Source organism: Falco peregrinus, chromosome 2, assembly GCF_023634155.1.
Source record: "Falco peregrinus isolate bFalPer1 chromosome 2, bFalPer1.pri, whole genome shotgun sequence".
Taxonomy (NCBI): Eukaryota; Metazoa; Chordata; class Aves; order Falconiformes; family Falconidae; genus Falco; species Falco peregrinus.
Genome location: NC_073722.1, coordinates 2125012 through 2137186, shown reverse-complemented (window position 1 = coordinate 2137186; position 12175 = coordinate 2125012).

Sequence of the window (12175 nt, the reverse complement as noted above, 5' to 3'; positions counted from 1 at the left end):
CTTGCTCATCCATGCAGGCCTCCTGACCCCTTTGCTTGATTTCTTGCTGATATGGATGCACTTCTCTTGAGCTTGGAGGAACTGATGCTTCAATATTAGACAGCTCTCATGAACCCCCAACCTTCTAGACCCCTAAGTCATGGAATTCCTCCAAGAAGATCCTTGAAGAGGCCAAAGTTAGCTCTTCTGAAGTCCAGGGTTGCAGTTCTACTTTTTACCCTGCTTCCTCCATGCAGGATCCTGAATTCCATCATCTCACAGTCACTACAGTTAAGGCTGCTCCCAGTCTTCACGTACCCAACCAGCCCTTCTTTGTTTGTTCATACAAGATTCAGTAGCACACCTTGCCTCATTGGATTTCCAGTCATCATGGATTTTATCATCAGTGCTCTGCAGGAACTTCCTGAAGTGTGTGCACTTAGCTGTGTTGTCTTCCTAGCAGATATCAGGGTGGTTGATGTCCTCCATAAGAACCAGAGCTTGTGATCGTAAGGCTACCTCCAATTGTCTGTAGAAGGTTTCATTGGCATCCTCTCCTGATCAAGTGGCCTATAGTAAACACCCACAACAGTGTTACCCATGTTGGCTTGCCCCTTAACCTTTACCCATCAGCTCTCGACTTGTTCTGCACCCACCCACAGGGAGAACTTCATACATTCCAGTTGCTCCCTCACATAAAGAGCAATTCCACCACCTCTCCTTGCTGGCCTGTCTTTCCTAAAAAGTATATAGCCATCCATGACAGCATTCCAGTCACACAAAGTATCTCATGAGGTATCCCATGCAGTCTGTTACTGCACTGAGATCATGGCCTTGCAACTGTACACAGACCTCTAATTCTTTCTGTTTATTCCCCATGCTGTATGCATAGGTCTACAAGCATTACAGAGAGGTATATATTCCATAAATAGGTATGTCATCCATAAATCATCCATAGATTTGATCAACATAAAATTAGCTACTCATTAACCTTTTTATTCTCCCCTCAGGTTTTTTTACTAATATTAAAATATTTAATTTTATAACATTGGTGTCTGTTTACTATTTCCATAATTCCATTCTTTTTGGCCCTCTCTCTGCCTGCATGGCTTTCCAGACTTCTCCCTCTTACTGTGCAAGTGCTGACATAATCACCATACTGGTAAATATTTGGTAAGCACTACGTGTATTTTTGAAACTGCAGGTCATTCAGGTTAGTATACCCATTTTCCAGCATGTAAACTACATTCATTACTACCAGATTTTAAAATGTCATTTAAGAGAATAACTGGATAAAGTAGGAATGTGTGCAGTTCTGGTTAAGAAAATGTAAGTCAGAATTATCAGCCTGTGTTCTTAGCTCATACAAGTGTCCACGAAGTGCTATTAATGACTGAAAACTATTGTTCAGACCAGTACCCTCTTGTATAGAGATAAAGCTTTACTATGCAGATACTTCTTTGGGTGTACTCACTGCTGACTTATAAAATTATATGGACACTTAAAATCCATTAGGAATTTTTGCCTCCTCAAAGGATGAGTATACAAAGTCTCTTAATCCACACAATCAAAAAAAAAAAAAAGAATGTGAATTTTACAAAAGCTTAGTAGTTTCGACATTTCTTTTCAAGACAAATAATAACACATTTCAAAAGATCAGAATAAAAAGTAATATGAAAAAACCAGAACCTCATGTTCCAAGCAATCTGTGAATGATGTCAATACAAATATATACAAATATTTCCTACACATTTTTGTGGTACATACTCTATAGCTTACAAATCAGAGAAAATTGTAGGCATAATTGATGCAGTTGTTAACTATCCATGAAGTTCCTGATTTAGAATCCCAATCATGGCAAAATTCAAAAGAAACACCCTACTCATGTCGTTAGGGGAAAATTTATATTGTAGTCAAAGGTCTGAGTGCAAGCTATACCAGTGTTTCAATTCACGTTATTAGCTAGCCTAGTTATAACACTGCGGACAGGTAGCACATGCAGCAATATCAATATGGCAGCTCAGGTTTCAGTGAGAAGAAATATCTTTACTTTTTCCATAATTTCACACACGACTTTGGAAGTCTGTGAAGACACAGTATTCAAACTAGCTAGTTTATTGCCAGTTCAGCTATTTCTAAATGAATTACAATAACACATGGAGGAAATGAATATGAATCAGTGCTATACAGTCTGCTAAAGAAGTGTCCTGTGCAGTATTTTGAAAGTATGATTAACAGATGTATATAGTTAGAGAGAATTATAAAACTTTTACTGTAGTCTTTGAGATGATTGATATTCCTAGAGACAAATGAATAGGAGAAAAGGCTTTGATTCTTTACTCCAGAGCAGATGGATGGGAAAGATGATAAGAAAATGAAAATAAAAGGAAGGGCAAAAAAATATAAAACAAAAAAAAAAAAGAACAGTTGATCAAAGGAGATGAAGACAGAGCAACTAGAAGTTTAAGAATTCTGCAGCATCCTGGAAAATCAAAAAGTCCCAGTCAGCACAGTTATCGTATTTTCTTTGCTAGTTGAAGAAGCATCCAGGAAACCAGGTCAGGGAAGGTTGCAGGCTGCCTCAGAAGCCCACCAAACTCAAACAGACATTTCCTTTGTTCTACATGTTGGACCTGGATCTAACATGCACGTTAAAAAGTCCATTTCAGCTAATTAAAAATGGCACCAACATAAACTTCAAAGAGAAGAGGGTTTATCGGCCCTTCGCATTGATGGCCAGTTGTTCCTGGCCCTCCCCAGGGCTATTCCATGTCTTTTACCAGTTTTCTGGGGCAGTGCGGATGGGTTAGTTCTGAGCTCATTCACCATGCCCTTTGCTTTGAGATCTACAGCCAGACTGGGGAGGGAGGCAAGACCACCGCCTGTTTTGGAGTCAGTACATGTTTGTACTGCCCTAAAATGACTGTCAGCCTATGGGCTATGGCAAAAGGGAGTTCTTGTATTGAATTAGTATAATACAAACTTTACTATGAAAGTATACTCTTTTAAATGATGATCAAATTAATTAAAAGGTCTTGCATGCATGTGTAATAATTATTAAAACAATATCATTATATTTTTTAAAAAAAACCAACAAAAACAAAAACAAAAGCTTAAGGTAGCTGTGCAAACAAATAGAAAAAGGGACATTTCTATTTCCAACACCTTCTGCTGAGCAATAGTTCATCCACAAAGAAAAAATAGAGATAGCTTCCAATTAACCTTCGAGAATGTAGTCCTAGATAAAATCCATCTCATTAATTCAATCTAAATGTCAATAGAAGTATAGTTTTTGTAGTGATTCTTATATCCAAAAGAAAAAAAACAACACAAAAGCATTGCAAATAGAGTCAAAGGATGACAGAGAGAAAATGCAGCTTCTGGGAGGAAAAAGGATGACATGCAGATGCACAGTTTTCTCAGCTATTTCTGTGCCCATTCAAGCACTGCTTAGCAGGCTGCTTGCTTCTTGATATATCCCATGTCCACCTCTTTTCCCGGCAGTGGCCACACCGTCATCTTTTTGTACTTCCCTTCTTTGCCTTCCCTGGTCTCATTGTTATGCTCTCTGCCCACCTCGCCTCAACTCCAAACTTCCCTTGTAAGACACACAGGACCCAGGAAGACTCTGTCTGCCTAACTGTTTCTAGTGCCTAAACATAAGAAGCAAGAAAAATTTTGGATAGGATGAATAATTAGGGTAGGATTGCTTTAACTGGACCAGGGAGCTCATCCCATCCCAGACACCACCTCGAGTCTTGTGGCCAGGGAAAAGGCAGTAAGGAAAATGTCTGGTAATGTTGCAATACCTTCCCATGGTTCTGGCTGCACTAAAAAGTCTTCCAAGTTATTAGTGACATCAGTTCTTGAAAGCAACCCACATGTCATGCAACTAGCAATCAAAGCAGAGTAACTGTATTTTCTAAGGCAATTTACATTTTAGCCAGACTTCTGAAACAGTTAATGAGCAAACAAACAAACAGCCTAGCTAAATGTTACTCCAGTGTAACTAGAAATAAACAGAATTCTGTCTTGGCATATATGTTTCAGGTAAAATGATAAAGAAGAAAGAAAATTACTAGGGAGTTTTCTGTTCTATTATTAAGCTAGTACTTTTAATTACATTTCTGTAGCACTTGTTTCTTTTCTGTTTTATTAATTTTCTGATAAAGGAAACTTGCTACCACAAAACAACATACAAGCACCTACACTATTAGTGATTTTTTTGAAATAATGCTTTGGAATATATCACTGGCTTCATACAAAACATAGCTATAGATGAGAAATTATGTAGATACACCTTTTCCTCCATTTTCCTTAAAGTTCTCAACTATGTCTTAAATGTATTTATTACTTAATGATTGGCATAAAGGCACTTATTCGCACAGCTGGGATCATGTCTGTTCACAGGGACCCAGAGTGATATATTCTGCAATTGCAACTAATCTATTTTATCTAAGTGTTTGTTCTCAGAAGCCAATGTCTGTCTGGAAAGTTCTTGTGTGTTAGAATGAACGTTATTTCTTTCAGTGTTTTCTATTTATCACTGTGCTGTGGGACACTACTGGCAATTTAGAAAAGAATAATGCCCTCCAGGTTAGAGACCAACAGCAGGAGCTGCTCCCATAAAGACAAATGTACTAAAGATTTATCTGTTTACCTATGTAATTTTTCCCTCTTTAAGATACCGAGGGAGTTTTCTGCATCATTTGCTACTGATTTGTAACAGGTTGTTGTCTAAACTAAAGAAACATAGCACCTTAGCCTTCTCTTACCAAAGATTCCTCATCTTTTTGACAGTTTGAAGAGAACAGAAATTATTTTATAGTGAAATGTATTTGCAGAGCTCTTAATGAAGCTACTAAAACATATAATTACCTTAGTGATCCTGAGTACATTAATGGTTTGATTCTCAATAGAATTGGGGGGCAGGAAGAGGGAAGCAGCTGTCACGTTTCCAGGAGCTATTCCCAAGTACTAAAGATAGGCTGTGCATTTAAAAATTCCACTTCCAGAAAGTAACGATAAAAGTCTGAGAATTAGTGCTGTGTTGAATTAAGTTAATTATAGACTTAATTTGGTTTTGTATACTGAGCTGGCATATGAAATCCTCATTAAATCTAATGACAGGTTGTTTTCAGCATATTTGTTATTAAAACCAAAAATAACAAATTATTTCAAGAAATATTGAACTAAATTTTACAACTCAAAACCAGAGGATTAACATCATCAATTGTAGATTTTAATTCGTTGGCACTGGCAGAAACATGTGTAAAGAAACTGCTAACAATTAAGCTCAGATATAAAATTTTACATAGGCAATGTTATATAGAGAGAGACTTATATGTGTATGTGTGGCTATATATCACAGAACCACAGAATCACAGAATGGTCAGGGTTGGAAGGGACCTGCAGATCATCTAGTCCAACCCTCTGCTAAAACAGGCTGTCTTAGAGGACATTGCACAGAATCATGTCCAGGCAAGTTTTAAACATCTCCAGAGAAGGACACTCCACAACCTGTTTTACAGCGCTCTGTCACCTTCAAGGTAAAAAAGTTCTTCTTCATATTCAGAAGTAAATTGGTGTGCTGCAGTTGGTGCCTGTTGTCCCTTGTCCTGTCGCTGGGCACCACTGACAAGAGCCTGGTGTCCCAACCTCTTGGCACTCACCCTTAAGATACTTGTAGACATTGGTAAGATTCCCTCTCAGTCTTCTCTAGGCTACACAGCCCCAGCTTTCTCAGCCTTTCCTCATAAAGGAGATGCTCCAGTCTCCTTGTCATCTTTGTAGCCTCCACTGGACCCTCTCCAGCAGTTCCCAGATTCTCTGGAACTGGGGAGCCCAGAACTTGTACTACAGGTGTGGTCTCACCAGGGCAGAGTAGAAGGGAAGGATTACCTCCCTCAACCTGCTGTCCACATTCCTCCAAATGCACTCCCAGGTCCCCTTGGCTTTCTTGGCCACCAGGGCACACTGCTGGCTCATGGGCAACTTGTTGTCCACCAGAACTCCCAGGTCCTTCTCTGCAGAGCTGCCTCCCAGCAGGTCAGCCCCAGCCTGTACTGGTGCGTGAGGTTGTCCCTCCCAGTGCAGGGCCTTACCCTTGCCTTTGTTGAACTTGAGGTTCCTCTCCACCCAACTCTCTGGCCTGTCCAGGTCTCGCTGAATGGCAACGCAGCTGACTGGTGAATAATATGTATGCAAAATTTATAAGAAAAATGTAAATAGATTTTACAAGGATAATTAAAGTTATCATAGATATCTACTTAACTGGCGCTGTGAGTATTTTTATGGAAGATATATGTCTGGGTGATGAGTTTGAGCCCCAGATCCTGACATAGGGCAAATATCCCTGGTCAGTGTCACCTAGGTGTTGCTGGAAAGTGAAATTAAGAACTTACAAAATAATCCTGAAGACTTGGCAGTTTTCATCAGTCCTTAAAGAGTGCATTATGGTCTTCCTGAAAGACACCTGAGTTGTTTAGAAGTTGCTGTTCATCAGTGTTTCTCTAGTGACTAAGTAAAGAATATGGGTCTGTCCCTCTTTCCAAAAGTTTCCTTATAGAAGGAGATTCACCTAGTTTCTCATATCCAAAATCTTCTTGTTAAAAAAAGGAAAAACTACCTAAATTAATATTTGGAAAGGTAAGTAAAAATGAACATGCTAGCTAACTGGTGATGGAGTAAATGGGGAACTTTGCCAGGACACAGTTCTCATCAGAGTGAGAGATGAACAGCCAACATACTGCAATTACAGAAAATGTACCTATTTTTCAGGTCTTACACAACAGCAAATTTCAACTGCTTCTAGAATGAGTCTGGAAATGCATCTTTATGGATTGTTTCCCTGCAGGTAAGTAAGGGGAGAATAAGAGTTTATGTATTTAAAAGCCAGATTTTGCTTTTTCTGGCATCACTTGTACCTATGCAATCTGATGAAAATCAACATGGTTACACATCTGTTAATTACTTCTGAATTTGGTCCTAAACTCATAAAACTATGACAGTCAGTGGTTGCTTGTTTTTTTGCTTCTAGTAGCTTATATTAGAAGTGCTTTTCTGATTCAAAATCAAAGGCTTTAACCCAATCAAATCTTCTGAAATCTCTGTGAATAACTGTATTGAGCATCAAACAACAAATGGTTTATTAAAACTGATGTTCTTTTGCATAATGTTCCCTAATCTAGAGCACTTAATATTATTTTTCTGGTGCAATGACTTAATTGATTTTATATCACTGAATTCTGTTGAATGATTTATGTTTTATTTCTTGCTGTCCAATTAACAGTATAATAGATTGTAGTTCATCAGGGATACTACATCCTGAGCAGTGTTATCTCTTCTGAAGGTGAGAGTCAGTCTTCATCAAGCCAGCTTTAAAGTGATACAATCCTTAACATTTGACATCCCATTTGTAAGCCTCTAAACTCCCTTTGCAATTTTTATTGTATTCCAAGTGGTCCAAATACTCTATTATCCTTATTTGGATTACAGAATTCAAGAAAGTAAAAAACAGTAGAGGGCACAGTTAGGCACATTTAATTATGAAATTAAAAACTATATTAAATTTATATTGATTTGTTTCAGGAAAGCAAAGTGAGGAAAGCATAATTTGATACAAAGAAGGCACTGTATTCTGTGGCTTCCCAAAAGAATTCCTACCATTATTATTTAAAAAAAAAAAAAGTAAAAAATAAAAAAAAAAAAAGGGGGTGTGATTGTGATGGACCAGGAGGCCATCCTGCAGAGGATTAAGAGACCTGTAGGGGATACAGAAGAACAAGGGATAATATTTTATCTGAAATTAAAAGAACTTCACATGACTTTTGGTGAAATAAGATTATATACAGTCTTCAGAATCCTACCATTTTTTCTATTGAGATTACTATTCAAACTTGTATATTTTGGGGGAAGAATAGAATATTTACACTGTCATCTGGGGAAATGAGTGATTTAAAACTACAATTAAGGAAAAAATCTGGAAAATAAGAATATTTTTGACGAGAGAGTAAATAATGAACTGAAGAGGAATAGAAAGACAATAGAGAAGACTGGGAACCTTGTTTTTGTGACAGCGTAATTCAACTATCATTTCCTTTAAATAATAAATAGTTCCACAAACACTGGAACTAATAGAGTTGTGTTTCCAAATGATTTGTGCTTCATCAAATGACTTTTTAAATGAAGTAAACTGAGCCTGCAGCATGTTTCCTGTCCTTATTAAACACAAGAGAACTCATATGAGGAGAGAAAGAGAGGAGAATCAAAGTGAGATGGTGTCTAATCAAGTTCAAACTTTGATTGAAGCTTTTCCAAGAATTCAAGCATTTGCAAACCCTCCCTTCTATCTACACCCTTCAACACAGGAATGTGTGCATTCAGTAACAGTGCAGTGCATATTCTGGTCTTTCCCTCAGTGTAGGCACTACAGCCTCTTTCCTGCCCCTAGGTAACTACTTTCATGGAACTTCCAAGAATGTAACATCTGAAAACTCTGTCTTTCTGTCAGATTTGATTGAAATTGGCCAGCCAGTTTAAAAGTGCTGTAGGAACTGGCACTGCCACGCTCTCACAACTACACTGACTCATGAACAGCCTGACTACCCAAACCTATTCAGGAAAGGAAGGAGAATAAAAAAGAAAGAAAACAGAAATCACCCTTTGGGAAAGTGTCACTGGTCTGTTCATTTTTTTCTTCCATTTTTTGCTACAAAGACTGAAAGAAGTGTCTTAATTTTGTGTTGCTTAGTCGTAGTTTACGTTTCCTTCTGGTGAGGTGGGAACAGAGATTTCACATCGAATCTGTGTCCCAAAGCATTGAGTTGCATGCCTGCCCACCTTTCCATTCTGTCCTACTGGGTTGCATTGCTGCAATCAAAAATAATTCCCTGTACTGGACCCATGATGTATCAAGGCATTACCTCTGACAAAGACACCTGCACATCCCAGGAGCCAGAATTGTCTGAGTGCATCTTGGGAGTAGTTGTCTAACTAGAAAGCTGGCTCCTCAGGGGAGAAAGGGAGCTCCCCACGATGAAGCTCTCATCTCATAATGTACCCCATGTGGAAAATGAAATTTAATGCTAGACTATTTGAGATCAGTTCATTTTATTAAAAAGAGAGCAGATGCAGGGGTACTTGGCACCAAAAAGAGTTCTTTGCACAAGTGTTTTGCACCCTCAGGCAGTGCACAAAGGTAGACATAAGCCCTTCAGCTGAAGTGGGTGCAGGAGGACAAGGCACTGCGGTGGTTCCTCCAGCCATATGATGACTGTGGAAGTGACCCCAGCAAATCTGACCCCCACAAAGGGAATGGCTGTGCACAGGGTCTGCAAAGGTGTTTAAGTCATCATGGCCATTGATGCTACTCTTTCTGGTGACCCTGACATTTGTTCTCTTTCCATTTTTGAACCTCTGCCCCCCTGCCTTCCTTCTGAAACAATTTTCGTTCCTGCCCTCCCACTCTCTCACTTTCCTTTCAGGAGCAGGAGACTCTCCCTCTGTTGCCATAACAACTGACAGCAACCTGGCCCTGGCTGGGCATCCTGCCCTTTCCCTTAAAAATCCAACCTCATGTAAAAACATTTGTGTCTCATTCTCTCTCCAGAATCCTTTTCCCTCTGGCTTTAATAGGCAAAAGACTCACTCTGCTCTGAGTGCTGTCCTCTCTTACCCCGTCTCATACATTGTTTTCACACCACAAAGAAACATAGATTTGATGCTTAATTATCCCCTACTGAGCTTCCTATATAATGCACTCAGAAGGGCATGGCACTTTGCAGGCTTCACTGTACAAGTACCTTTATCTTTGCCATCCTGGTGGTCTTTTCTGCAATCACTGCGTGGCAGCTGTACCACCCTGACCAGATGCAGATTGACAGAGCAGCAGAGCTCTGCCCAGACAAAAGGACAAGGAAACGTGGAGAGCTGTGCCACAAAGTCGTCATATCAGATAGTAGCAGCAAAACCCTCCTCATTCCTCAGCTAAGCCATCAGACTAAAAGAGAGCATTTTGGCCATGCTTTTCCAGCCATTGACAACAAACATATCATATAATTCTGCAAAACGTCTGTGCTATTTCGAGTCTTGTTTTATGGGGAATAAATTTCTCACTTTAACACCAACATAGATGAAAGTTTATAGGGTTGTATAAGAGTCTTTAATTTTACTTTGTTCTAATCTTGTAGCTTAATGTGAATGTCATTATGACACATGTGATTTAGACGTTAATCAAATGTTCAGATCAATTCCTGTTCCTGGGACCAAATCATGTCAAAGTGCTGATGGGGAAAGTTATCTTTGGCTCACCCATCCTGTTGTTTTACGGTGTGCCTGGCATTGTCCTGACAGCCAGATTTCTGGAAGCCTACAGAATTCTGAAAGCCTCCAGGCCCTGGAGCACTTATCACAGCATAGCGAGTATGAGATAGCTGAAACATCAGGCAAATAATTTCATTATCACAGAGCCTTTATTTCCTTCACAATTTAGACACCAAACATTTTAGAAACTCTCTAATGAGCCAGGGCCCAGATATTATTGGCATGGAGTTCAGTTCTTTGTAGTATCTACCTGCTGCCCCAGATATAGCATCTCTAGACTAAAAAGAGACATGGATGGAGAAGGAGCAGCAGAAACATTATTCTCTTTGGTTGGAACTTTTTGCCAATTTTATATTGATACTGTTAGCTCTGTAAACCTTTGGGGAAGACTTTCATGTAACTCAGCATCCTCTGCAACACCTACATCTTGTAGGAAATTATCTTTGTAGGTAAACTGCATCTGATTAGTGGCTGCATGGATTCCAGCCCAGCTACAGGTCTCCACTCTGTGAAAGCGTACCTCCAAAAGGTATAAGAGATGTGTTCTGTGCTTTCTTTATAAAGCCATTAAAGACTGAATGTCGCTCATTGTGACTGTCTCTCATCAGCAATATCTGTTTCTCTAGTGGACAATTAAGCTGTAGGTAGTTCACCTCTGCACTGTACTTCTTGGATGAAAAGGACCACGTTCATAATAATGGATACTGGGTGATGGGGGCTGACACAGAGGAATGATGTATGAAATAAAAATTCACCCCACTACAATGCCATGATTATCAGAAACCCCAGTAAATTATTGAAGAACCAGAGGCCTTAGGGGAGATCTAAAATTTCTGGTACAAAAGGAGGAGAAAAGGGTGTTACTCACAATGTGTATGTAGGAATTGAGAAATGGCAGTGAGAAACTTGGAGTAAGGGTTGAATTCCAAAGGCTTAATGGCAGACCTTCAGACCATCTATTTAAACAGAAATCTTATGAAAGAAAGAAATATGTATGAGAGATGTAGATAACTAGTTCACATAAATTTTTTGCAGACAATTACTGTGTTCAACCACAGTCCCCTGGTGGAATATCCAGTTTGATTTTAGGGATTATAGGGGTTTAGAAGACAGCAGAAAATAGTTTATTGCAGTCTTTTACACAACCAAATAAAGGCACTTTGTTGTTATTGTTGCTTGTGCCCATCTTTTCTGCTGAGCATTTCACTCTTAGCCCGTTTACTCATCTAGTCAGCTACAGGTTTTGTAACATTAGAAACATTAATTTCTAAAACTCTGGCATTAACACTACTCTGCTCATGCAGAGTAACATCTGATAGTGTTAGAATAATGCAAAAAATCTCAGGGCTATGGCAAGCTACTAGAGAGCATGTTACAGGGACTATAAAGGGATTAGTTTGGAAACCTCAAAGTGATATCCATGCTACTTGGGGTGATATCAAAAGAAAAGAACCCTGAGTCAAAACATTTCTGTCCCCCAAAATAGGTCTGACAGCCCTGCTTCATTCAGCATCTAAATCTCAAGCACTGTTAACATGAGCTTCTGTTGCTGATAATAATGTTTAACAGGGCTTCTTTCAAAGCTTCTCCAAACCTATCACGTCTGGCTCTCCGTGAATCATCTATGACTACTATTCTATCTCAAGGTCTCCAAATTCAGTTTTAGAAAAATTAAATGTGATTGTTGCACTGGTTTTACTTCACAACAGGAAAAAGGGACTTTGTTTGATGTTTCAGTACATTAATGAGGTAGAACTGGTAGCAAGGAGCAGAAAAGAAGACACAAACTCTGCCTAAGAAAATAGACACAGGTAAAGTGTAAATAAAACTGAGTAAATAAGGATTTTTTCCATTCCTTTTTTATTGATTGAGT